Source organism: Pongo abelii, chromosome 16 (assembly GCF_028885655.2).
Source record: "Pongo abelii isolate AG06213 chromosome 16, NHGRI_mPonAbe1-v2.0_pri, whole genome shotgun sequence".
NCBI lineage: Eukaryota > Metazoa > Chordata > Mammalia > Primates > Hominidae > Pongo > Pongo abelii.
In genome coordinates, this window is record NC_072001.2 from 63,698,330 (window position 1) to 63,725,938 (window position 27,609).

General features: G+C 41.9%; 1 protein-coding gene and 1 long non-coding RNA gene across 3 annotated transcripts in view; one reads left to right on the forward strand and one right to left on the reverse strand.

Moving 5' to 3' along the window:
• The window catches only part of RORA (RAR related orphan receptor A), a 736,081-nt gene that overhangs the window by 140,878 nt on the left and 567,594 nt on the right, over positions 1 to 27,609 (reverse strand). The window lies entirely within an intron of this gene.
• On the forward strand, positions 944 to 10,931 carry LOC112129018 (uncharacterized). 2 transcript variants are annotated; one of them, XR_008513618.2, is made up of 5 exons: positions 944 to 2,427; positions 3,330 to 3,655; positions 6,596 to 6,673; positions 9,910 to 10,021; positions 10,693 to 10,931. It is a non-coding gene; the product is annotated as an uncharacterized LOC112129018 (long non-coding RNA). The 2 variants fall into 2 exon arrangements; XR_008513617.2 differs by having other exon boundaries at positions 9,910 to 10,925.

Below are 27,609 nucleotides of genomic sequence, written 5' to 3' on the forward strand. Positions count from 1 at the left end.
TAGACTGGGGTTTGTTTATTTTATTTATTTATTCTTTTGGAGATGGGGTCTTGCTTTGTCACCCAGGCTGCAGTGCTGTGGCACTGTCATAAATCACTGCTGCCTCAAACTCCCGGGCTCGAGGGATCCTCGTGCCTCAGCCTCTGAAGTAGCTAGGACCATGGGTATGTTTACTGCACCCAGCTAATTTTTACATTTTTAAAATACAGACAGGGTCTTGCCATCTTGCCAGGCTTGGTTATTTTTAAACACCAGCACTGAATTAAATACCCAGCATGTACCACCTAGCACAGACCAGGCATTTAATTAATGTTTATTGAACTGAATAGAATTCAAGTATTTCTTCAGCATCTTCTATATAAATAGAAGCCTGACTGATGCCCTTGGAGAGGTGAAGAAAGGAACTCAAGTCCTGTAAAGATCTTCCACACAGCTGAATAACAAAAGACAGTATGCACCCAAATGTCAAGTAAGGAGAACCCAGAGAATGACCTATTGCAGCTCAGGAGATGAATTAATCAGAATGAGCAGGTGAAGTCAGCATCTGTGTGAAAGAGGTGTCTGGAAAGGGGGTGGGTTTAGAGAGGCCCTTTTTGGTTCTCAAGCACAAGGAGCTTTTCCCTGAGCTAGGGTCTGCTCACATGCTGAGCCTGAAGTCCAGAGGTATTTCTACCCCTCTTCTCTCATGGCTGGCAGGCTTCTCATTCTTGAGGCGTTGGCTTAAATCTGACCTCTGCAGACCTACACTATCTAAGATAGGCTCCACCTGCCACTCTGTCTCACAGCACCCTGATTGTTTTCTTCACAGCTTTGTCAATGTTTATAAAGATTGACTGTTTATTTATTTTTTTTTTGAAACAGAGTCTTGCTCTGTTGCCAGGCTGGAATGAAGTGGTGTGATCTCGGTTCACTGCAACCTCCGCCTCCCGGGTTCAAGCGATTCTCCTGCCTCAGCCTCCCAAGTAGCTGGGACTACAGGCATGCACCACCACGCCCAGCTAATTTTTGTATTTTTAGCAGGTACGGGGTTTTGCCATGTTGGCCAGGATGATCTCCATCTCTTGACCTCATGATCTGCCCACCTCGGCCTCCCAAAGTGCTGGGATTACAGGCGTGAGCCACTGCTCCTGGCTGACTGTTTATTCTTTATTGTCGGTCTTTCTCATTAGAGTCTAAGCTCCTTGAGGGGAAGTACTGCATTTTGTTATTCACTCTGGTAGAGCACATAGTGGTTCTCAAATTATCGTGCTGAATCAATGAATGGGCTGATATTGGCTGAGACTGAGAAAGCATGAGACAGTGACAAGAAGATACGTGAGGGGTTGCTGTAAGAGGCACTGACATGGAGCAAGAGTGAACTGGGTAGGCAGATGGGATGCTGCCAGGTCATCAGACTGATCACAATGGTGTCAGGTCATACCAAATAGGGTGGCATAATTTGGGCAAAGGCCAGCAATGTACTAGGTGTGGGCTGCACAGATGTACGGGTCGTCCCGTGATTTTCCATCTTGGAAAGGCCAGCCAGCATTCACAGGAAAAAGATGGGGGGATTAGGAAAAACTGAGGTCAAGGGAGGGCCAAGGGCTATAGGAGTGTCTACATAAATCAACACTGAGAATGTATTCCATGAATGAAAGTAACACAAAAGCTGTTGGCAGGCAAGGGTGGAACCCAGCCTAACTTCCATGGTGTTGTCACAAGCCCAAGAAGAAAAAGGGAACTCTGGTGAATACTTCTGAATGACAAAGATAAAATGGAAGACCTATGATTTGGCTACTGGGCTATAAAAAAGGACAGCCGTCACATGAGGAAACCTAGAAAAATGAGATAATGAGCTTCAGGGCTCAGAATGGAAAGAACCCCATAGAAATCTTCGATCTTTTCCACCATGAGTTCTACACTGATGCAAAGGACAGAATCAGGATATACATTCCCTGATTTGGAAAGTATATATTTTTCCCATCCAAGTTCATTGTGAACTGCTGACCAAAAGGGCAGTGTTTTATACAGATTCTGTCCAGAACCAGCCCAGTGGGAAAAGCCTCGGAAAGCATATGGCAAAGAAACTCTGAGACTCCAGAGTATGATTTAGTAACAAAAAGAGTGGTGTGTCTTGTCTTTGTGTGCCCGTATAAATAATCACGATGGCTGAACTCTGCTATTTTTCATCCAACCTAAGTAACAGCTTTGAAAAAGAAAGATAACAATTACATGTGTGTACAGCGTCCAAGGGAACCATTAGCAATGGAGCTCCCCAGGCTCCTGGGAGGACCAAGCACATGGTCCAACCAACCGTCTTCTGAAAAGGTAGCGGTGGGCAGTGGAAGGCAAAAAGAATGGCTGCACTTGTGTTTCTGAAGGTCAGACCAAGAAACCAAGGAGTGTGTCTTTGTTATTTCAAATCTGTAGCCTTTGAAGTCCCAGCAGGTAAGTGGGTGAGTCTCATATACAGCTGAGGAACTCCTTTCTCCTCTGTACCTCCTTAGAGATACAGGGCTAAGACAACCCAGGTGTTAGCCTGTCCAAGCCCTTCATTTGCAAAGGAGGAAACTGATGGGCAGAGGACAACACAAACTGCCCAAAGTCACACTGGTAGATGGCATTTGGGCCAGGATGAGGCTTTTTTTTTTTTTTTTTTTTTTTTGAGACGGAGTCTCGCTCTGTCACCAAGCTGGAGTACAGTGGCACAATCTTGGCTCACTGCAACCTCCTCCACCTCCTGGGTTCAAGCGATTCTCCTGCCTCAGCCTCCCGAGTAGTTGGGATTACAGGCACCCACCACCACACCCAGCTAATCTTTGTATTTTTAGTAGAGACGGGGTTTTACCATGTTGGCCAGGATGGTCTCTATCTCCTGACCTCAGGTGATCCACCCACCTCGGCCTCCCAAAGTGCGGGATTACAGGCATAAGCCACTGCACCCGGCCAGCAGCATGAGGCTTTCTAACCCAGCTTTCTTTTCCCAATCCTAAGCAGCGCATCTGGGGCTATGTGACTGACTGACCACTAAAACTGCCTCTGATTCCACATTTTGATTTTTGCTCCCATAAGCACTGTTCGCAGTTTTCCCCCTCATATTACTTCTATAACAACCTTGAGGTGGTCAAGGAAAAGAAAAAACACCATCCACACTCCTAGGCATTTTAATGAAATGCACAACAGGTATCTGACCCAGACTCTTACTTCCCTGCCAATCTCCAGCTCATATCAATTCGTTTCCCTAACAGAAAATAGGTGTCAACTTTGTAGATGGAAAGTAATTTCCCTGCAAATATTACCAGAGAGGTTACGCACTACTTGACAGTTTTATTATTACTTTTGTTTTGCAGTAAGGTGGAGGAACTCTACCTTTGCCAGGTAGAATACTGAAAAACAAAAAAAAGTAGAGCTTTTAACTTTGTATTAGTTTTAACATCGGAGGGGAAAACAAGAAACAAAGAATATGTGCGCTGGCCGCATGCCCAGTACGGCTAAGGGCAACCTCACAGGATCCTGGCTTTCCTCACTTCTCACCCACAAACTTTCAGATCCTGGAGCTTCAGTGTGGGTTAGAGGGAATTACTCTGCAGCATCTGAAAAGCCAGCTCACAGGTGGGCTGCTGGGGCGATTTGGCAGGGCCTGCTTGTAAACACTGGCTATCAACTCCTTTACAAGGTAAGCCAACCGGGCAAGTTAACTCGCTTTACTCTTCTCCGGGTTTAATAGAAGGTGGGTATACTTTTATAAAAACCCAATAATCTAAATATTTCACACGTAGACAAGAAAACTAGAAAGCCCCAAGAGAACCAAAAGAGTATTTTATTAATAACTATTTATGTGTAGTAGCTACTTAAATTCATGTTTCACTACCTATGCTTTTTTTTTTTTTTTTTTTTTTTTTTTAGACGGAGTCTCACTCTGTCATCCAGGCTGGAGTGCAGTGGCGCATCTCGGCTCACTGCAAGCTCCGCCTCCCAGGTTCACGCCATTCTCCTGCCTCAGCCTCCCAAGTAGCTGGGACTACAGGCACCTGCCACCATACCCGGCTAATTTTTTCTATTTTTAGTAGAGATGGGGTTTCACTGTGTTAGCCAGGATGGTCTCGATCTCCTGACCTCGCGCTCTGCCCACCTCTGCCTCCCAAAGTGCTGGGATTACAGGCATGAGCCACTGCGCCCGGCCTCACTATCTATGTATTTTCTAAAGGGTCAGATAGACTTAGGTGTAGGTTGGCCAGAGAAAATGCAGAGTTCCCAGTTAAATTTGAATTTCAAATACACAATGAATAATTTTTTAGTATATTCCAAATAATGATAGGACATACTTTTATTCATTGTTCATCGACACTGAGTCCATTAACCAGCTGGTTTATTTATTATTATTATTTTTCCCCTTGCTTCATTCTTTTCTGACCTTCTGTGGCTTAATTTTAGGACTCCTATTAGAGGGTGGAGGGAGAAATACAACTCACACGCATCGGGTGTCCTACTTATCATTAGCTGAGGCACAAGTTTTGGGAGGGGAGGGATTTGCTACTTTGAGCTAAAAATGGTGATTATCTGCATTCTCTCTATTACCATATGGACAGAATTAGCCATAGACCGATGTTTTCCAGAGACTGGATTTTGCAGGCCAGTAAAATCCAAAAAGAAAAGAAAAGGAAATTGGGAAATTGTGAGAAGATCAATATACTGTTGCCAAGTTTAAATCTGATCAAAAAAGGGTGTTTAAAAAAACCCCACAGCTACCATCTTCAATTACCATTAATTCATAAAAGAAAGCAACATTTCAATACCCCAAAAGTAGGAAGGACACACTCTTCTTTATTTTTTAAATAAAGTTGGCAGCTTTACAATGGATTGCCCTCATTTTTGTGGAAACTTCATCACAATCTGGTGCTGGCTCTGAGATCTGAGAATATGCAGACCAGGTCATGCCACAGCAGCACCTATAAAGTGACAGCAGCAATGCTGCACTTTACACGGGTTTGTGTTGGTAGCAGATAACCACAGAGCACCTTGCAGTAAAGGAAGGAGAAGGTGAACATGTGCCAGTTCGAATTTTGATGATCTTAAATTAATATTTAATTTAAGCATTTTATTTCTGAGATGTATGTTATTTGTGTGGAAGTATAGTGTGATTTTTCTCAAACCACAAAGCATTTCTTTAACTTATAATATATAGAAAACGTTTTTCCAAACTTCCTTTGGAGCACAGCTCAATCTCTGAACTTTTCCTCCCTATCTCTATAAAATGAATGCTTCAGGAACTGGATAATGTGACGCTGAACTTAAATAGCCCCCTTCCTAAGAGAGTTCAGAGGTCTTTGAAAATACAGGTAATTAAGCCCCCTGGTTCCTGAGAGCTGGCAGAATGTGTGACCTCAGCTGAGAAGAGTTGGGTATTTGCCAAAAGGCAGGTATAGTTGGTAGCAGTGCTCAGAGACCAAGTCCCCAAGTTCAGATTTTCTATCCCTTTTCCCATTGTATACAAGGGAAAACTATAGTGTGAAAGTGGATGATTGCCTGAAATTGCTGAGTAATTAAAAGGAACCATGATTAAAATAAACTGCCCAGCCCAAATCTCATATGTAGTTTCTTTTATCTTCCTCCAACCTGAGAATGTATATAAAGGTATTTTTACCAGGGAAATTCTTCTTTAAATAGGGTTGAAACTCAATTTCATATGCTGCAGAGAGATGCAAGGTATTATGTACCAGTGGTCCCTAAATATTCTTTTCTTCTTCACGTGGCTGTGAAGTTGCAAACTGAGCATCCTTTTCAACGGCTTGTTGAAGCAAAGAATTAAATATACATATACAGACTAAAATATATGTTAGCATATTCTTTAGAAATATGAAGAATACCCCCAGCTTTTCACAGTGATAATCTCTGGGTGGGGTCTTTTTAACGTTATGTTTTTCTGTAATGATGGAGTTTTAAAATAATTGTAATTGTCTATTATTTTTAGAATACGTAAAAAAGATACAAAGCATGCAGATTCTCATTAAAAATCACTGCAACCTGGACTTTTGGGATGTCCTTTAAAGTCACCTAGTACTTGCACTTTCCCACAGTCCTCTGTCCAGCCTCTCTCAGTGACCTGAGACATTCAGTGCCACTTGGGTATTCCAGACATTTGTCTTTCTGAGAGAAGCAGTGCTACCATTTTTTTTTTTTTCTTTTTTTTGAGCTGGAGTCTCGCTGTGTTGCCAGGCTGGAGTGCAGGGACGCAGTGTCGGCTCACTGCAACCTCCCCCTCCCGGGTTCAAGCGATTCTCCTGCCTCAGCCTCCCGAGTAGCTGGGACTACAGGCACCCGCCACCACGCCCAGCTAATTTTTGTGTTTTTAGTAGAGATGGGGTTTCACCATGTTGGCCAGGCTGGTCTCAATCTCTTGAGCTCGTGATCCGCCCGCCTTGGTGTTCCAAAGTGCTGGGATTACAGGCGTGAGCCACTGCGCCTGGCCCACTTTTTTACCTTCTCAAAACCCCAACTTTTCTGTAATTACTGAAGCCCAGGTAATTTTCCCCCCAGCCCTATTGAATACCGGCTTGTTTTCATTTCTCTCTCTTTGTCTTTTGCCTTACTAATTCTGACGTGATTGTTTTTTCAGCCTCAACTGAATAGCAGAGAGATCAATTTGGCTTTCATTCCAGAATGATGTTTCACAGAAAGTCAACTCTTGTTCCAGGTATGTGATAAACATCTCACTAGTGAACTTCTTGCTGTTTCTAAGCGACTAACGGTTTGGTTAGCAAGCCCAGAGCCCTGCAGATACCTTTTGCCTCCTACACAAGGAGTAAGCTAATGAAACCCACGGAGCACGGCCTGCCCCTCTGCTTCCCTTTAATGGTTTCTCTCACCCAGGCCAGGCTGCCGCCACCATGACTCTGCACATCCATGTGCCGCCTCAGGGCAAGCAGAATGCAAATGACGGTGGCCCTCAAATTGCAATTTAAGGATAGCTGTTATATCTTCCCATATATTTCTCTTCCTACCCTCCAAATTTGAGGATAATGTGCTGTTTTAACTTATTCTTAGCAGAAAGAATGTTAAACCTTAGGGTGATGGTAGTATATTGCTGAATTCTGTGTTTTGGAATAAATTAGATTTTTTTTTGGTGTGGAGAAGGGAGAAAGGGGGAGCACTGAATGCAAAGATAATTTGATTTTAAAAGCTAGAGTTTCCTGGTTCCTGGGTTCTAGACATTTAAAAAATAGCCACAATTAATTATGTAATAAATTGTAGGAGGTTGTCAAGTTGTCATCTTTATTAAGGTGTTTCTTGCCAGACATATTCAAAATCTGTGTACTCAGATGTTAATTGCATTTGCCTCTATTGATTAAAATATACTTTCTGCCATCAAAATGGAACTCCAAGATGTAAAGGGAAAGAACACTTTAAAAGGCATTTCCAAAGTCATCTTGGATAGAGGAGCTTTCATCCAAGGGTGCTATGTGGCATTCCAGAAATGAATCAGAGACTTGGGCCCTCCATTTCCTTAGAAACAGAGACAAGCTGAAGATCGTTAGGGTAAATGAGTGGGACAAAGTACACTCTGCATTTTGTTTTTAATTTCAACTAAAAAAAATGCTGCACTCTTGTCTTGGCTGGAGAAATATCCTCAGCCTGTTCATCTCCTATCCTCTGCCCAAATCAACTCCAAATTTGACTGACTGAATTTTCAGTTCCTGTATTTTCAGATCAGTTCATGTATTTTCAGATCTGGCTCTCTCTGTGGTTGTGGTGGTAGCAGTGGTAGTGGTTATGGAGTCTGTAAGACTTACCATTTTAAAACGCCAAAAGCTCTCTTCAGGTTAAATAGTCTCTCTGTCTGATTCTCAAATGAACTCCTTGAGGAAGAGTGTTCTGTGCATATCTAGAAACCTTAGTTCTGCAAGAATGAGAACTAAAGAAGTTCACCCACGTCTCACAGAAACCACTTCTTCCCTTTCCTGAACAAGAAACCCATGTTCTTCATTTTCTGTCTGTCCACCCAGGCTTGGAAGACAGGTGAAAACAATCCCATCTTTCTATGCTTAGAAAGAGGTAGGGATGTGATGCTTACATTCCCCTGGCTCTTACTTGCATCAAATGTGGGAGGAAGGAATAAAAGAGAAGAGGAAACTAAAACCTGAGAAAGGGGAAGAAGAGAAAGTATTAGGTTGATGCAAAAGTAATTGCGGTTTTTGCAATTACTTTTAATAGTGAACCCCCGCCCCCCAGAATCATCTAGCAATCTGCCCTCTGGAGTGAACTTGACTAAAAGTAGGTAATAGTACCACTCTTGGCTTAGAAGTATCTGATTATCCCTACTAACCAGTACAAGACGTAGATTTCTGAAGGAAAAGGATGCCTACCATTGGCTCTTTTTTGTTTTTGTGGTTTGATTTTTCTTATATTTTAAAAGGTTCTAAAAATAATACATATATACCTGGTCGAAAATTTGAAACTTAGAAAGAAGTTAAAAGAAGCATACAAAATATCACCACATCATATTATCTTATTAGCCAAATGTAACCACCACTAACATCCAGGGAGGGTTCTTGCCAGTATTTTTTCTATTTTTTCCTACGCTTTTAAAAATCTTCACAACTAAAATCATTCTGTGCATAGAATTTCACATACTACTTTTTGTTCAATCAAAAATATCTTCTCATGTGTTTATTAATTCTTTAAATATTATTTTAATGGCAGTATAATTTGCGATCATATGACTATAATTTATTAATGATTTTCCTAATAAAGGACATTCAGAGTGTTTAGAATTTTAGCCATTATAAATAGTATTAAATAAACATGGTTTTTGTGTGCATTAATCTTTACTTTTTAAATTATTTCCTTAGAATAATCTACTGGAAGTAGGATTACCAAATCAAAGAGTATCATCATTTTCAAGACTTTAGTACCTATCACCAAGAAAGCCGTATCAATTTATATTAACAGTATATTGATGTCTTTCTGAAACTGACTGAACTGACTAATGTCATTTAAAAATCATGCTATCTTGTTAGGCCTCTGATACTTTGTATTTACTGGTAAGGCTGAAAATTATTTACAGACTAATTAGACACATTATATATTAAGGTTACTCATTTTGTGCCTTAATATTTGAAAAAATACATCTTCTTATCAGTTTGCTTTTTGTCCTTTTTGCTGATTGTTTATGATCATTTTTGACATATAAAAATTTTATTTTTCTCTATATTTCAATGTATTGACTTTGTATTCTGTAATTTCTTCTATTACTGTAAAGTACAGAAAATCTGCCTGTATCTAGATAAATATGCAGAAATATGTTCTCGTTATTTAATTAATTTTTCAAAAATATTTCTTTAATTTATCTAGGATTTCATTTGTTATAAGGCGTGAAAAAAATTTTTCTCTGATAAGCTAAAAATCATCACGCACAATTTATTGACTACTTTTCCCCCACAGCTTATATATGTATTCTATTGACACATATGCAAGACTCTTTTTACATATGCGAGATTATGTTTTGGGGTTTTCTTTCAGCACTTTACTGATCTCTTTGCCTCTTCATTTATCAGTAGTTTCTCCATCCCTAGTCCTTTTCTTTCTTTTTTTCTTTCTTTTTTTTCTAAAGTTCTTTTAACTATTCTTATTTCTTTCAACTTAAAAGGTGGCCAAGATGACATACCAGAAGGCTGTCTAAAATTATTGGAGAAAGAGAATCTTTGCCTTTAAAGTTTTAGGTCTTAGGTGAAAACGATGCAGTGTTAGCTCTTGTGTCTATAAAGGGTGGGGTTCATGCTATGACACAGAAAATCAGAAAGGACTTTCTTGACATTTGTAGAAACAGTAATACAAAGAAGAATTAGGTACCTTTTGGTTCATCTTAAGAAAAGAAAATTTCCAGTGAGGAGATTGAGACATTTAATGTTAAAAAGATCCTCTCTCTTCCAGGGCACGAGTAAAGATATCAACCCATCTATCTGTAGAAAATCACCAGAAACTGTCACAAAATAAAAAATGAGAGAAGGCCTGAATTACGACAGCCCTGGTGGGGTTCTACAAGGTGTGTGCCAAATAATTTTGTTTTCTTTTTAAGGCGTGTTAACAGTGGATAGCTTAAGGCGATGGGGTTATAGGTGATTTTTTTCTTGTTCTTATTTAACTGTATTTTCTTTTTCTTTTTTTTTTGTCAAATTGTGTAAAAGCTTTTTTTCTTAATAATGGCCTGTTAATTAACATCTAGAACCCAGTACTGGAAGCATTAGTCCCAAGAAGTGCAAAGTTACAAAAAGTGGATTTTCTATTTCTTCATTTCTTACCTTAATAGACACAGCAACACTAAAACTCATCTCATTAGAAGAGGTTTTGTGAAAATGAGACAGGACATAGCTAAACCAAGTGCTTTTCCTCCGAATAAGATTTAACCCAAAATGAGGTTGGGGACTGGATGAAGTTATGAAAAAACTACTTCTTAAAACTGCTATTTCTAAAGCTAATAGGAATTCTTTTGCAGTGGGCTTTTTTCCCTTGACAACCAATGATTGATACATCGTGCATGTTAAAAAGCAGAGGGCTATGAGTAAGTTTTCAATGGAAATATTTTTTTTTCCCTGCACCTTCCCTTTTTGTGATACAGTTGGCACTATTTTACTGTCTTAAAGATTCCTATTTTACTTTAATGGTCTCTACTTTCCCCTTTTCTTAGCTCTTCTTAATTTTTATGCTTTTCATTAGTAGATAATTCTCTCTGGCTGACCAACGGGGATGAGGGTCAGAGTCGCGGGCAATATACTATATCTGCGTTAGTCTGGCTTGAGAACAGCGAAACCGTGCCTCTTTCTCGAATTAGTCACTTTAAGTATAAGTGATGGGCAGTCTCTGTGACAATGATTTTGTCATAGTAAGCACTTGAAATACCTGCTGCAATTTTTTCACCGCCCCCCCACCGCCGCCGCCGCCGCCGTTTCAATCAGGCAAGTTTATCTTTGTTCTTTAAACCATAAGCAGGTTTTTGTATTTTTTTTTTTTGCATGCCACATTGAAAAGAAATAAAAACCAAGTGCCATACACGTCAATTAAAGGCATAAACAATTAAGGAATAGTCCATTTCCCCCTTGAATCTTTCATGCTTATTTTCCCTTCTTAGAATAACACTGAAAAGCCATCGAAGCTTCAACGGGACCAGCGTCTCCCCGTTTCGTGGGGTGTAGAGCAAGGTGCGGGAGGAGCGTTCAGCATGTCAAGTCTCTGCTCTACAGTGGACCTCCACGTCCCGGCTTCCAGTGGACAGCCCTGTGAGATGGGGAAAATTTCCTTCCGCTCAGATACTGTCAAGGCCAATGTGCCTTTCAGGAGATTGTCTGAGAGATTTCGAACATTGAAACTGTAAAAAAAATTGAGCTGGACAGATCCTTGCCACCACTTTTTCTGCTAAATATAGAAAAGTTGTCATCGGGTTGCACAAGCAATTTCCAGCTACAGCACCACAGGAGGGGAGGCGGGCTCCTGTCTCTGATAGTTAAAGTGCATAGAGCTGAGCCGACCCTGACTTATGGGTTGTGAGGAACAAGGGAAGGTGGTAGAAGAGTAATGAGAGAAGGGCGTCCTTGTTTTGGTTAAATATAATGACATGGGAAGATGTGCAGTTGATGATGGTATTTGCTTACGATGTCATAAAGCATCAATAATTTGCAAGAAAAGGGTGGAAGGAGCCCTACCCCAGGAGTCTGTGCTCAGAGTTTCTCCTGTATCATTGCTTTGGAAAACACTGTTGTATAGTTGAGGGAGACTGTAAGATATGGAGCCAAACAGGCATGGGTTGGCATCCCAGCTTTATCACTTACCGTTTGTTTGATTTGGAGTTAATTACTTAACTTCTCTGAGCCTGAAAGTCCTCATATAGAAGATGTGGGTAAAATAATATTCCTCTCGCAGCATCATTAGGATTCATGTGAGGAGTAAAGTACATGGCACTACTAAGTGCTCAGCATTTGTTGGCGCCCTTCCCCTTCTCCCCTTTTAGGCGAATCATTTAAGCCCCCTGGACATCAGCTGCATCTCTCTTAGCAAGTCCTATTGGGTCTACCTCCGGAATATATTTAGAATTTATCCACTTCTCTCTATTGTCATTGCTGCCATGTCAGTCCAACGTGTAGGCCATTGCGATGCCTTCCTAACTGGTTTCCCTCCTTCTGTTTTTAAACCCAGTGCAATCCATCTCCACATAGCAGGCAGAGAGGGCATTTTAAAAACGTAAATCACATCATGCCCCTACCCTACCTAAAACCCTCCTGTGGCTAAACTTAGAGTAAAATCTAAGCTCCTCACCACAGCCTTCAAAGGCCCATGTGATCAAGCCCCTGCCTACCGCTTTCCTTTTAGACTCCACTTGCTACTGCTTTTTTCTTCTGTTAATTTTTTTCTTCCGGTTGTACTGGCCCTTTTCAGTTTCCAGAACCCTCCAAGTTTATTTCTACCGCAGGGCCTTTTAATTTGCTGTTTCCATGGCTTGGAAGATGCTTCTTCTAGATTCTCCTGTGGTTGAAACCTTCTCCTAGGTCAAATGTTTCCTCCTAAAATTTGTCATCCTTGACCTAGTCACTCTCTATCACAGCCCTAATTTATTTTCTTCATAGCACTTGTCACTATGTGAAAGTATCTTAAATACTGTTTATCTGTTTATTTTCTGTTTTCCCCATGAGAATGTGAGCTCCATGAAAAAAGGGGACTATGCTTTTCTCTTCTTTTAATTTTTTTTGAGACAGAATCTCGCTCTATTGCCCAGGCGGTAGTGCAGTGGCGTGATCTCAGCTCACTGTAGCCTTGACCTCCTGGGCTCAAGCCATCCTTCCACCTTAACCTCCCGAGTAGCTGGGACTACAGGTGTGTACAACCATGCCCAGCTAATTTTTTGTATTTTTGTAGAGATGGGGTCTTGCCACATTGCCCAGGATGGTCTTGAACTCCTGGCCTCAAGTGATTCGTCTGCCTCGGCCTCCTAAAGTGCTGGGATTACAGGCAGGAGCCACCACGCCTGGTGTGGGACTATGCTTTTCATTGCTGAATAAACCTAGAACAATGCCTGTACCTAGGAGGCCCTTGGGAAGCATGTGAAGAATGGATTCTGAATAAATACGTAAAATGGGATAAAAATATTGCCCTGAAAGTTGGTGACTGGATTTGAAAAATCTATGTCCTTTCCATTTCTTTTTTTTTTGAGATGGAGTCTTGCTCTGCTGCCCAGGCTGGAGTGCAATGGCACAATCTCAGCTCCTTGCAACCTCTGCTTCCTGGGTTCAAGTGATTCTCCTGCCTCAGCCTCTCGAGTAGCTGGGATTACAGGCATGTGCCACCATGCCTGGCTAATTTTTTGTATTTTTAGTAGAGACGGGGTTTCACCATGTTGGCCAGGTTGGTCTTGAACTCCTGACCTCTGGTGATCTGCCCACCTCAGCCTCCCAAAGTGCTGGGATTACAGGCATGAACCACCATGCCCAGCTTCCTTTCCATTTCTAAAGATTCTGTGATTCCTTGGACAGAAAGACTAAATCCTGGGATAATTTTAAAGAAACGCAATTAGAAAATTTTCAAACACTCAACATATAGTAACTCATATTAAGTTTACCAAGTAAAGGCACTTCAGGTATCTGCTTTAATAAAAAAAAAAATAAAAATAAGGACTTACATTTTGCATGTCAAGTATTTGTATGTCAAAGGATCCTTCTAACCCATTTAAAAATTTTGTACCTTTAAGTAGCATTGCAATTCTCTGAGCAACCTATTTAGAGTTTGCTTAGCATGCCCTTTCTTCACAGATCTTGAAAAGGAAAGTGACCCCACACTATAACACATCTGCTGAAAGAAGTGGCTCAGGTGAGCTCAGACTGTGTGAACAGTATGTCCTTTAGCTCAGGGAGTCATTCTTTCTACTGTGCGCTGTGCACGTGAGACCCCACTTCTGGGACCGTGCTTTAAGAGGGACACGGTAAAGTGGATCACATCCCAGGGAAGGAAGTAGAAACCAAGTGAAGAGAGAAAAAAAAAAGAAGAAAATGGGAATGCCTAACTTAAAAAGGAGGGTATGGTAGAGACCTGATAGTTGTCAATTATTGGAAGCTTTCTCATGAAAAGACGATTTGGTGCCATTCCATGGGACAAATTTGGAACCGGTGAGTAGAAGCTACTGAAAGGCAGAGTTGGTCCAGTCAGTGTAGGACATTTCCAACAGTCTGGCCTCACACCTAAGTAAAGCCCTGCTTGGAAATACAATGAGCAGCTGCCTTTTCTGGATGTTAAAATTTCAGGCAAGTAAACTGCTAGTCAGCTATGTCCTTCCTACAAGGATTCCTCTTATTGTAGATGGGTAACATGCACACTTCCGGGAAGCTCTCAGTGAAATCTCTTCACACTGCTCGACATAGTGGTTCACACCTGTAGTCCCAGTGCTTTGGGAGGCTGAGGTAGGAGGATCACTTGAGCCCGGAAGTTCAAGACCAGCCTGGGCAACAAAAAATTTACAAAAAAAATTTTAAAAATTAGCCAAGTGTGGTAGTGGCATGCCAGTAGTCCTTGCTACTCTAGGTGCTGAGGTGAGAGGATTGCTTAAGCCTAGGCGTTCAAGGCTGCAGTGAGCTATGATCACGCCATTGCACTCCAGCCTGGGCAACAGAGTGAGACACTGTCTCTAAAAAATAAATACAGGCTGGGCCCGGTGGCAGCCATTTGGGAGGTTGAGGTCAGTGGATTGCTTGAGCCCAGGAGTTTGAGACCAGCCTGGGCAACATGGCGAAACCCCACCTCTATTAAAAACGCAAAAATTAGTCAGGCCTGGTGAAGTGCACCTGTAATCCGAGCTACTCGGGAGGCTGAGGCATGAGAATTGCTTGAATCCGGGAGGCGAAGGTTGCAGTGAGCCGAGATCGCGCCACTGCACTCCATCAGCCTGGGCGACAGAGCAAAACTTGGTCTCACAACAAATAAATACATACATACATGCACACATTAAGTTAAATTAAAAGGAAATATTTTTACGTATTCTAGGTTGGCTAATATTCTTTGATTTGCATCAATAGTGTTCTTTCTACTCTGTCATGTGTGGAATATGATAAGTCTGCTATTGCTAATGACCTAGGCCCAGAGAACTTTGAATATCAAAAGTTAACCTAGAATCTCAGAGATCCATGGTTTTATATTCTGACTTGGAAGCAAGTCACTGGCTAGTTCCTATTCAAGAGATGTCTAATCTGGAAGGCTGAAGGAGGCTACCACTCTTCTTGGTGAACAATAGTTTGTGTTCCAAGAATAATCCTGGGTTTGAGGACAGAAGATAAGAAGATAAGGCTGGAGAGTTTAAGAGTTGTATTAGATCTCCTTTTAATCTGTAGCCTAGGCACTATGTTATTTTCTACCTATGCCTTCCAGCAAGGGTGGCTTATAACTCCAGGCAGAAGCTGAACCTCCTTGGTGACACCCCCTAGCCTGACCCCTCTTTTCTCCTTCTTTCCTTCCTTTGCCTTTCATTAGAATTCCTATGAGCCTTTGAATGCTTAGCATGAAAATGAGCCCATTTTATTTTTGGAACCCACAGAGGCAGCCCTGAGGGGAGTTATTGTGTTGCTTTTAGCAGCTAAACAAAAAGGTGTGAAATCATTTGCTGGCTGTTCTAGAATGGGAAAAAATAAATAAAAAACTGAGAAGGAAGGTTCAGGACAGTGTGTGGCAGCTTGGACAGAACCTCGTGATGAGGGCTTCTCTGAGACTTATTAGTAACCAAAGTGACTTTGGGAATGTCTGTGCATTTCTCTCACCTTCCCAGGAAGTTACTAGAATAGCACAGCAAGCCACTGGGATTAAAAAAAAAAAAAAATGATTGATTTTGCAATACTATTTCCATGTTGCCTTGAAAGAGACTTGAGGAGGGGACTAATTTGAGAAAATTCCTTAAAGCTCTTTGTAACATTTCTTATACAGGCAGCATGAGGGGGAGGAGAGAGGACTATTTTACCAAGCTTTTAAGACTTTCAAACAACCAGGGAAGGCTTCTGTGGACAGGTATGTGAGTCTTTGACACAGGCCCCTAATTATTTAAACATATAACAGTGGTAAGAGACAAAGGCCTCCAAGAACTCAAGCAACAAGAACTTCTTGTGAAACTTCAGGTTTTTGCCTCATGCTAGTAACATTCATTGAAAGTCATCTCCTGTTTTGGGGGGCTGATGGCCCCAGATACGTCTCTTCTTGGAAGAAGATTATATTTTGAAATGTCTCTCCATTAGAAGGGCAACTTCACTTTCAAATGGAATCTTTGACATGGGATTTCTTTTTTTTACAATTATGGAATATTTTTTAAACGACAAAGTATTAACATGTAAACATGCAGAGACATGGTAAACTCATGTCCTTATTCCCAAATTTTCACAGCTGTTTTACATTTAGACCAATCTGTTTGAGCTCATTTCAAAAGAAATGAAAGGTTATGGTCGTACCCTTCACATTTGCATGCCTCCTTCTTTCTCTTCCCAAAGAGACAAACCGTGTTCTGTGGCTGGTGTGTGTCCTCCTTCCTGGACTTTTAGGCAGGCCTGACCAAGTAGCCACTTGGCCTAATGAACATGACCTTTGGAGTATTTAGGTAGCCTGACTTCAGTGGCTGGAGGATCTCTCCTTTCGGGGGCCAGTCACTGGGCCCGTCTTATGAAGGTGGCTAAGCCTTCTTTTTTTCAGTATTCAAGGCCAGAATTACAGTATAGTAAAACAACAGGAAAAGGCAATCCTCCTCAAAGTACTATTTCGTTAACTGAGTCATCTATAGAATAAATAATATTGATTTTCCCCTTATTGCCAGGAAGTATGCCATGTGCTGAGATATAATGAGTCACAGATAAACAAGTAGAAATTAAAAACACTGTAATTCCAAAACCTCTCTTAGGGAAGGAACTGTCCTGGTTTACAAAAATTCCATGACAAGCTATGACCTTGAGGATATGAGTGGCAGGAATCAAGAGACTGTTGGGGGAGGAGGATCATGGCATGAGGGAGGGGGAAGGAGAGAGGGAAGGAGGAGAGGAGGAAGTAAGAATCTCAGGGTGGGAGAGAGAGAAGATGGATGAGAGTGGCAAAAAGGACAAAGGAGGGAGATGAAAGGGCATGTGGCAAAACGGCTATGATGAAAAAAAAATCTACAGTGGCTCAGCTGCTAGAAGAGTCTAACAACAAGGTCCTGACAGATAAATTTTTTTTTTTTTTTGGAGACAGAGTCTCACTCTGTTGGCTCACTGCAACCTCTGCCTCCTGGGTTCAAGCAATTCTCCTGCTTCTGCCTCCTGAATATCTGGGACTACAGGCACGCGCCATCACGCCTGGCTAATTTTTGGTAAAGACGGGGTTTCACTGTGTTGCCCAGGCTGGTCTCGAACTCCTGGCGTCAAGTGATCCACCCACCTCAGCCTCCCAAAGTGCTGGGATTATAGGCATCAGCCAAGGTGACCAATTTCCTTACAGATCAATTAGAAGTCATTTGTGTTAATGTGAAGGAAGCCCATTATTTACTACCCATCCTCTTCTTCCCACTGCAGTAAAATGTTCAGTGAAATAGGGTTTTTTTTTTTAAATTAAGGGGCTGATTTCGTTATATGTTATCATACATATATACAGCATATACATATATGTGCCATGTACACATAGACGCATATACACACTTCTCTATGTAAAAGATATCTGGATAAACTGAAACAAATCAGTAAAAAACAGAAATTCCGCACCATCGGTGAGCATGAAAACACAACTTCGGGGCCTCCCCCATATGCTCTCAAAGCTAGGAATTCTCAGACACTCTGGCAAGGTCTTGACCTTCATTTGGCATTGGGAAAGTATATCGAGGGACATCTCAGAGGACAGGGAGAGAGTTTATCTGTCACCAGAGTTGAGGGCCGAGCTTATTGTTTCATAGTTTTACACTGTAAGTTACAGGGAACATGATTTGAATATGGGGGTAGACTCTGAAGTCATAATTTATTAAACCTCTGCCATAGCTGCCCAAATGCTCTTTTTCCTTGCTTCCAACTCGCAAACTCTTAACTCATCTTTTCAGATTCTATTTAAATGTCACCTTATCTATGGAGCCTTCCCTGATCCCCCAGGGAGGGTAATTTTCCTCTCCTGAACTTCTATATTTCTCCAGATATCTCTCTATTACAGCCTGTATCACATAGGATCACATGACTTTGAACCTTAATACAAGGTGGACCTCATGGTATCACTTTTGAATTCCCATTGCTTAGTGAGACATGTGTCACTTTTGCTGAATAAAACCTGGGTATGTGAGCAATAAAGAGAAACTTAAAAGTGAATGCACTGCTTCAGAAAGACCAGACTTCCAAGCCCCCGAATGGTGGCACCACTGTCCCCCAATAATTTTGTTACTGCTTGCCATTTGTTTTGCCCCTTGTTCCTATTTTGAATAAGAACCCATTGCTCTCCAGAAGTAAAAGCAATGTGATCATTTGTTTGTTTATTTACCCCCTGCACCAAGACCCAGGGTGACGAGGCTGGATTGCACATGGGGCGTGGGCATCAGAAACTGGAAAGTCTCACCCTGCCCAGCCTGTCTGGCTCGTATGCTTGGGCAAGTCACATAGCTCCTGTGGGACTCCGTTTCCTCACCCAGTGATAATGACCGGCTTCACAGGGTGGCTGCGGAGCTTAATTAAGGATTGAGAAGGAGGCAGAAAATACAAAGTGCAGCATACGCGCAAATTTCCCATATTTATTTTTGGGCTCAGTAACCTGTTGGTAGGAGGTGTTTATGACCTGGAAGAGAAGTCTAGCAAGACATGTAACTAGCTATTCTCATTCCAAAATGGTTCACTTGGTATTGACTGGGAAATGGGCCATGCCATTCTCGCTTTTGTTCGAGTACCTTCTGTGGCCCTTCCTGCTAACTTTCTGGGTATAGCTTGCCAACTCTAGGCCTCAGTTTTCTTGTACAAGGACTTTATCTATCTTTCCTTTATGCTCAGATATGCTGTGATGGCTTAAGCTTTTTCCTTAGTGCCTATACCCTTAAGCTGCACTCAGAAGACAGAGGGAAGGCATACACGTTTGTGAGTAACCCCATGGGGTGGTTCCCTGAGCCAGAAAAGACAGAGACTTCTGAAGCCCTGCATAGGTGACACCCTAAATCTGCCTGGCTTTGCAGATCCCGGCCTTTCTTCTAAGTGCTTGGAAGACCTTGGCAGATTCAGCCAGCGTTTTGATCACTGCCAGAGCCTGCAGCTTTGTTGCTAATTGTTTGCTGAATGAATTGAGCAAAAGCACAACTGGTCCCAAGGCAGGAGTGAGGAGGTGAGGGAAAGACAGAAGAACAAACCAGAAGAGAGGACTGGGTGACTGCCTTGGAAAATCTTATTATTACTAGTACATTTTTTTGTCTTTTAATCACAAAGGCTGTCTCTGCACTAGGACTAAAGAACCAAAACTGTTCAGAAAGAGAGACGATCCCAGCGCCTTATACTCAGGAGATACTGAAAAGCATCATATAAAGTGTTTACTGTTGAGAGAAAAGTACACATCAGAGGACGCCCATTATTGATACAGAGGCTTCTCTGTATCTGGATGAACGTGACCAGGAAGTCACCCTCAGCCTGCTGCAGCTGTTTTCGGAATCTGTGGGATCACACCCCAGAGGCAGTCGGGTCAGCCGCAGGCATCGGGTGAGGAGGAGGAAGAGTGAGACAGCTATTACAGGCTGCCAGACCAGGTGGCTGTGAAGAGGTGTGGGGCCACCAAGGCTTATATAAGGAGGATGGAGAACACAGGCCAAAGAGGAGGCTGTAATGCTGACTTCGATTGGCTAACTTAATATAAGGCAGACTGAGGGAGGAGGAGGAGGGCAGGAGAGAACACGCTTTAGAAAGCATGACGGTGTCTCATTCTGTTTGCAAGTGAGCACGTAGGTGCCTTCCAAATATGATCCTGAAGAAGATGCAGATAAATGAAAAATCGGATATACAATAAACCACATACCTCTTTATGTTTATATATGAACATATTAAAGAAGGTTGGCTTTAGTAGAATATGATGCATATTCTAATTATATCAATATTGGATGCATTGTTAGTACCATTTCTCAACTTCATTTAAAAATCACTTTCAGAAAATACAAAAAATAATTCTGAAGATTTTAACCTTAGGTGCCCGTAGATCATTTTCTTAGGAAACTGCAGCTTTTAGAAATGCTGGACATACTTTATCCAAAGCATTATAACTGGTCTCCCACAAGCCTAGGATAAAGTTTTCCACAGAAACACTACTACAGAAAAATGCCACATGCCATGGATTAAACACTGAAACCAGCTAATCACAACACATGAGAGCAAATGTAGCATGTTCAGAGAAGCACAAATATGTTGAAACATGTCTGTCATGAAATCTGATCTTAACAATCCTCTGAAGACTGGCCTTTTTGCAAAGAGAACTTATCACTAATATACCTCACGGAGGGGGTCTCAGTTTCTAATAGAGTTAATTTTATCTGCTTTGATGATGGAAACAAAAGACACCCTGGAAGCATCCTCTTAATTCTAAGCACCACCCACCCTTTTTGAGGGGGGAGAGGGAAGCTTTCAGTAATTCCCAGTGTGTCTTATACTGAATATATAGAAGATGGTAAAGCAGGGCCAGGTAATTCCAACACTTAAACTGCTACTTAACTATCCACATATTAAAGGAGTTTACATGGATTGTCAGCTACGAAAGAGGTTTCTCAATCTGTATCCCACTCCACAGTCAACTCTCCTCACAGGTGCACTTGGCCGTGGGGCACTCATAATCTCAGAAGCCGATAAGCCTGCCAAGTTCAAGTTGCCATGACTCTGAACATAGTATAATATTCCCATTCCAAGCCAGAGCCCGTCACTTTTGTGGCTGTTCAGATGAGGGCCCTTCTTGGTACCACTCTGACTCACATACACTGGCTGCAGTCATGTAGCAGGTGAAGGACTTAAGTGTCACTAAGTTGGTTTCCAGTTGCTTCCAGGAAAAAAAAAAAAAAAAATCCCCGGCATATAAGATGCTTGCTCCTGACACCTGGCACTTTCCTCTTGTGTTCATGGCTGCAGAGGGAAGATCCGGCCGTTACTGTCTTGGCTTCAAGTGCTGCCTCCCACACACATACTGAGGGGCTCTGCAACAAACAGAAACCTAGGGACACTGACATTTTGGAGGCAGGGTGTAGAAAAAACAATGTATGTGTATCTTAAAACTCTGCCATGCACATCAGCCCTGACATGCCACTTCCTAGCTCTTCTAACGTCAGAACATTCTGTGTTAGGAGTTGCTAATCAGTCCAATATCATATGTAGTTTAACGGTGTTGAAACACATCTGCCAGAAAGGAGACCAAAAGGAAGGGCCCCTCTACTGCTATCTTCTGCAAAAGATCTGATCACTTGTGACTGCAGCCCCTCGCTTTGCCCCCAGGTGTTTTCTCCCTGTGTTGTTCTTGGGCGTGTTTAATTTGGATTGAGCATCCATGGAGCTGTGTAAACACTGAGGTCCCATGAATATTACAATATTAAACAGCAGTGCTAATTACCAATAGACCCCTCAAAAAGCAATCGAATAGCAAACTCACCTTAACTTGGCCTTTGTATCTCTGGCAACCGAAAGCTCAAAATGCAGTTCTGTCATTTTTGCACAGTCATTTACCTTGACACCCTCCCTCTGCCGTGGAATCAAATCTCCATGTATAAAAATAAACCTAGAAACTTTCTGTTCACACGTTTTGAGGTATGTGCACCAAATGACACACTTTGGGAGGTAAGCACGAGTCATGGTAACTGACCACATCCTTTATCTTTTCATCCTAAGACTTAGCAGAACTTTATCTTTACAATAAAATGGCCTTTAGAAGTGGGTATCACCAACTTCAGAATGTGAACATCGTTACTGAGAAAAAGCATTTTCCTTTTAAACAGAGAAACCAACAGCCATGCACTAAAAGGCCTGAGAAAAAAAAAAAAAAGTTGAGCTACCACAAAACAAACAAATATTCAGCTTGGTTTCAGGAAGCTTAGAGAGGATCAAACAAGGCTTTCTCTATTGAAGTTGTTCGAGAACATTTATGGTTATTTCAGCTTCAGTTTCTATTTACGCTGCTGGCTTTTATGCCTCGACCTCAGGAGGGCATTCCAACTTCAGGTTAACTCACAAGTAGCTTCAGAAAAGTTGGCCTGAAAAATCCCACCCCCAGAGTGGGGGAGGGGAAAGCACGCTGGTTCACATTGGTTTCCAAACACCTTTCAAACCACTGCTTTGGCCTTGGAGTCAAGGATATCTCAAAAACTGGGGAGACAAATTCCACAGAGAGAGGGTGAGAAAGGTTTCTCGTGGTGTGAACATTCATATAGGGAGACTATCTCTTCCTATGGGATGAAACCAGGAGAAGAGAGCACCAATTTGCGGAGCCCTCGTGAAGGTTTCCACTCAGAAGGAGTTTGCAATTTTCTGTTGGTCCCTAGGGAGGAAGATTTAGTACATGGTTGAATTTTCAAGCAAATTAACTTCCAGAATAGAGGAGGAACTATGCCAACCCTTTGCAAACAATATTTTTGTTTTATAAATCTATTTACTTTTCAATTCTTCATGCCATTTATCCTCATAACCACGTTTTGGTTGGTATTTTTAATCCCCTTTTGATGGACTAGGAAATTGAGGTTTAGAGATTAAGAAACAAGTCCAAAGTTATACAATAAATACACAGAAAAGCTAAGATTCAAACCCGGGTCCTTTTGCCTCTAATGTCTGAGTCCCTTCCAATATGCCACACAGCCCCTGACCACTCCCTTCCGTTAACAATGCATATTGTCAGTGCTGGAAAGAGGAAGACACTTTCGGAGTAGAATACTGAAGGGTTTTGATTAGGGAGCGGATATGAGGCAGAGGAAATATTATCACTTTGGTGGTTGTTACTATGTCCCCATCTTTCATGGAAACATATGGAGGTTTTCTCTTAAACGTACATGTCAGAACTTGCCGGTGAAATTTAAGTCACACCCTGCATATGGTGCAAGTTCATCTCCGAGAAGCAAGAGATGAAAAAGCCGCTGTTTCCAGATGTGTCAAATCTCATATAAATACCGCACGTTGCTTGCCTCTGGAGAAGGTCTCAGTAAGGTTTGTCCAGATTTCAACATAGAGTATTCCTATTTACATATGTCCCGCTACATACGTGCTTAGCTATGTCAATATCCACTTGGCATACTCTGGAGCTTAGCAAAAGTTTCCTGCCAAAGCTGAACAGCTTCCCTTGATTGCTCCTTTGCAAACCTTCCTGGTTTTTTCATTATAACAGATTTTTGATTACACAAAACATGCCACTATTCTACAAAATCAATCTACATCCCTTTACCCAACTGCCCTTCCCCCATAACATCAATACCAAAAAGGCTTCCGCTCCAGGGGGCTTCTGGGAGCATTCCCACAAACCACACAGCTTTCTGCACCCTCCTTCAGCCCCAGTCTTTTTAAAAGTTAGTACAACATGTCCATAAAGTCGACTCTCCCTTGCAGAGTTTTGAACAGCCACTTTAGCCACCTAAATCTGAGAGAGATAAATTTACAATCCACTTTAGGTTTATGTGGGGAACCATAAATATCAGGCTTGAGCCCTGAGGGCTAGAATTTCATGGGCCGTTAAGCATGTCACCAGGTGGAAAGCTGTCAATAGCTGCATGTGAGTTACACTGAGATAACCACAGGGGCCTGGCTTAAGAAAGTGTAGCCCTGATCAGAGAGGGGTGTCCTTTTACCTTGTTCCATCACTCCACTCACCAATTCTCCTTTCCCGCCTCTGATCTCAACCTGTCCTTCACTTCCTGTTAGGTGTCCTCTGTGCTAGGTAGCAGACTGCCTTTTTTTTTTTTTCCTCTAGAGTGAAAGGTTGGCTGACATATGGAAAGAACAAGAGACGTGCAGTTCTGGCAGACCTTGATTTAAATCCTCGCCCTGCTATTTAGTAGCTATGTAATAATGCACAAGTTACTTAACCCAACTTAGCTCGTTTTTCCGACTGTGAAATTATTAAAGATAATTAAAAGCATAAGAAAGGCGTAAGTAGGGCCAATGGGTAGAGACTGTAAAAAGACAGATTGCCTACTTAGTAGACAGAAGAACTTTCTAAAAGCCAGATTGGCTCGAAAATAGAATGGGCTGCCTTGAAAAGAAATGAAGAAGTGAATATTCTCTGTGACAGGTTTTGCGCATAAGCCGGATGCAGGGTGGTAGATCCCGAGAATAGATAGGAGTTTAGACTGGCCACTGCAAAGGATTTCTAATCTTGAAATTCCATGGTTCTATGATTTGCATATGTGTCCTTCCAGAAAAGCTAAGATAAATCTTCTCAAATCCCCTATGCGGAAGAAAAGTAAATTGGCATCATATTTTTTCATTTTCATTTTCCTTCTAGAAAACTAATCCCTTCCATGTTTTCCCCCTTCCCTCAATTAGTTGGTAGAGAATCCCATTTCCATCAAGTGCACAGAACACATTTAACCATTTTGAAACACTTAACATTTAACACAAACCACATGGCCGTAAGTTTTAATTAGTTCCCGCTATACAAATAGGTCCATTTTTAGAAAAATCAAAATGCTCGATGCTGGTGCTTGCTCTCTTCCTCTCCATTGTTTCTCTGTTTGACTAGCTCAGTGGCACTTTCCCATCCCGCCCTCTTGCTGTCTGAGCCCATGGCACCTGCCAATAAAAGTGATGACAGACTTTGATGCTCACACAGGTTTGCAACAACAGAGTTCACTTCATAATCACCAGACTTCAGCCCGTAAGCCTGATCTGAGTGACACTGGATTTTTTACCTGAGATGTTACGCTGTGGGCTTTCGTTTCTACAGGTTATGAACCACTTTGAAAGTGATTTTTTTAGCTTGCTAGGGGGAATGACCTATGAGCCTGCAGACAAATCTCAACTGATTGGGCAAAGCCCAAACCCTTACTAGAGTGCTTGAGTTTGCTGGGAAAACTGGCTGCCACATATGAGCCATAGATACAATGTCGTCCTTTGGCATAATGTGTACAGGTGCATGCGTGTGTGTGTGTGTGTGTGTGTGTGTGTGTGTATTTGAACATGTTCAGGTCATGAAGCAAATCAGAAGTACAAACCAGTGTCTTCTGTTTGGTCAAAGTGAATATCAAGGGAAACCACAGAAGATAAAGTGGGCTCGTGCAACAAGGAGTGATGGGAGGGCTAAGCCTAGGGCTCCTGTCCTCACCCTCATCACAAAGTGACTGCTATGAATGACTGCATGTTGATCGGCCAGGCATGGAGGACGCACATACTTATACCAACATGTTATTTATTCGGCCAGATATTATTGTCTTACTTCTACGGATAAGACTCAAAAAGATTAAATAACCTGCCCACAGCCACATTACTCGTAGGTGGTTGTGATGGAAGTTCAGCCCATGGTAATGGACTTTTCATGGCACTGTCCACTTTCAGAGGCTTTCTCAGCTCAGAGTCTGACTGTATCTGCCTCTCAAGCCCTGTTTCAGCCACCTTGTCTCATTTTTTTTTACTCTGATATCATATTTCCCACAAATAGTGGCCATATTCTTCCTTCTCCATGTTGGCTGTCTTATTTGCCTAATGTTATGATTTGTGTTTCAGATACCCTAGGGTATCATGTTTTTCATCTTTTGAGTGTCCAAAACTACAAACAGCTTTAGGGACAATTAAAATCTCAACAGGAGGAAGGATTCTATCAGGAGACCCTGACCTTTGCAGCCAACACTTCACATGAAGAAGTAGCTTCTCTTCTTCTCCCATGAAGGCCGCCTCTTTAGATAGCTGGGATTTAGCATATCTGTCATTTTAGTCAAAGGAGCTGCTGAATAAAGGCTTGTTAACCAAAGTTTCTCACTGGCTAAGGACAGAGAAGTCTCATTTCTTCTCTTTGCAAATAAAGATTCCAATCTTCTCATCCTGAGACAGGGGTAATGCAACTGTTTTGATTTTTACCCTAAAATGTTCCATGGTACACTGAACTGTTTTCAAGGTAGAGTTTTAGAAGAGGCAGATTTATTTTTAACCTTGACACAATTTGAATTTAACAAACATTTTTTCCATATTTCACTTTACACATTTGTTTGCATTGAAACTGCATGACTAGAATAAAGCATTCAAAACAAAGCAGGCAAGCAAGCAAGCAAGCAAACAGAAACCCATCCCACTTCTCCCTTGCTATGCAACTAGGCAAGTAGACCCGAGGCTCTCTGAGATTTGAAATGCTGTGTTCCTTAACGCAGTAAACTGAGTAATGTGTCCCCACCCCCACTCCCCAGTGTCCACATCTTAATTCCCGGAACCTACAAATATGTTATTTTAGGCAAAAGGGACTGTGCAGCTGTGATTAAATTAAGGATCTGGAGATGGGGAGATTATTCTGGATTATCTGGGTGGGCTCAATGTAATCACAGGGTCCTTATAAGAAGTAGACAAGAGGGTGAAACACAGAAGGTGATGTGACCGTGGAAGCAGAGGGAGAGAAGGAGACTGGATGATGCTACGTTGCTGGCTTTGGATACAGAGGAAGGAGCCATGAGACAAAGAATCCAGGTAGCCTCTAAAACTGGAAGTCGGGAAGCAGATTTTCCCCTAGAGCCTCCTGAAGGAACTGGCTTAATAAAACTGGGTTTGTACTTCTGATCTCTGGAACTTTAAGAGAATAGTTTTGCATTGTTTGAAGTCCCGAGTTTGTGGTATTTTGTTATAAAAGCGATAGGAAACGAATACACTTGTTTACCACTTACTGCATCTCTTATGTCTAGTATTGGGCTTGGTATATGACATGGACTCGTAAAGTAATATTTATTGGATGCACTGAAAATATAAGGGAAAGATGTCATGAGAATGGAATGTACCAAATTCATGGCAACTTTTTAAATTTTTATTTATGTATTTATTTATTTTTGAGATGGAGTCTCACTCTGTCGCCCTCATGGCAACTTTTCTGATTTAAAAAATTCTCTCTTTCTTAGGATGAAAGAAACATTCCTTTAAGGCTCAGAAGGGTGTACAGTTACCCAGATACCCATGGCAAGGCCCCAGCGGTTACACAGTTGTGTTTTAGCCCTTCAGGCCTAGCAAGCTTTTTCCTGGGAGCAAGTAAAGGAGACACAGGCCATGATAAACAGCACTTAGTGGCCAAGTGCTTTAAGAATGCCTGTTTAGTGTTTCCAGGGACTCAAAGCTCCAGGGGGACAAGCAGGAAGGAGAGGCAGTGTCAATTACTGTACAACACAATTAGCAAATACCAGCACCTTGAGGAATGTTTGGTATATAGTAGGCAGTCAGGAAGCAAATGCTAGAACGAATGATATTCAGAGCGTGTGACCCCTTTCTCCTAAAGCTTCCTACAGTAGAAGTCAGTCTCCTATTACTTCTACCTTCTCTGTCTCTTTGGATGTTCATTTTCATCGGATTTTACTCAGATCTGCTGAAGAAGAGCAAAGGGGAGTACCTTACAACCTCAGACACAGACACATGTATTTGTCAACAGGCCACACATATTCTGGGCACAGGGACTGCAGACCATAGCAACGTACCTCATCTTTTCTGAGACCCTCGCCCTTGTTCAGTA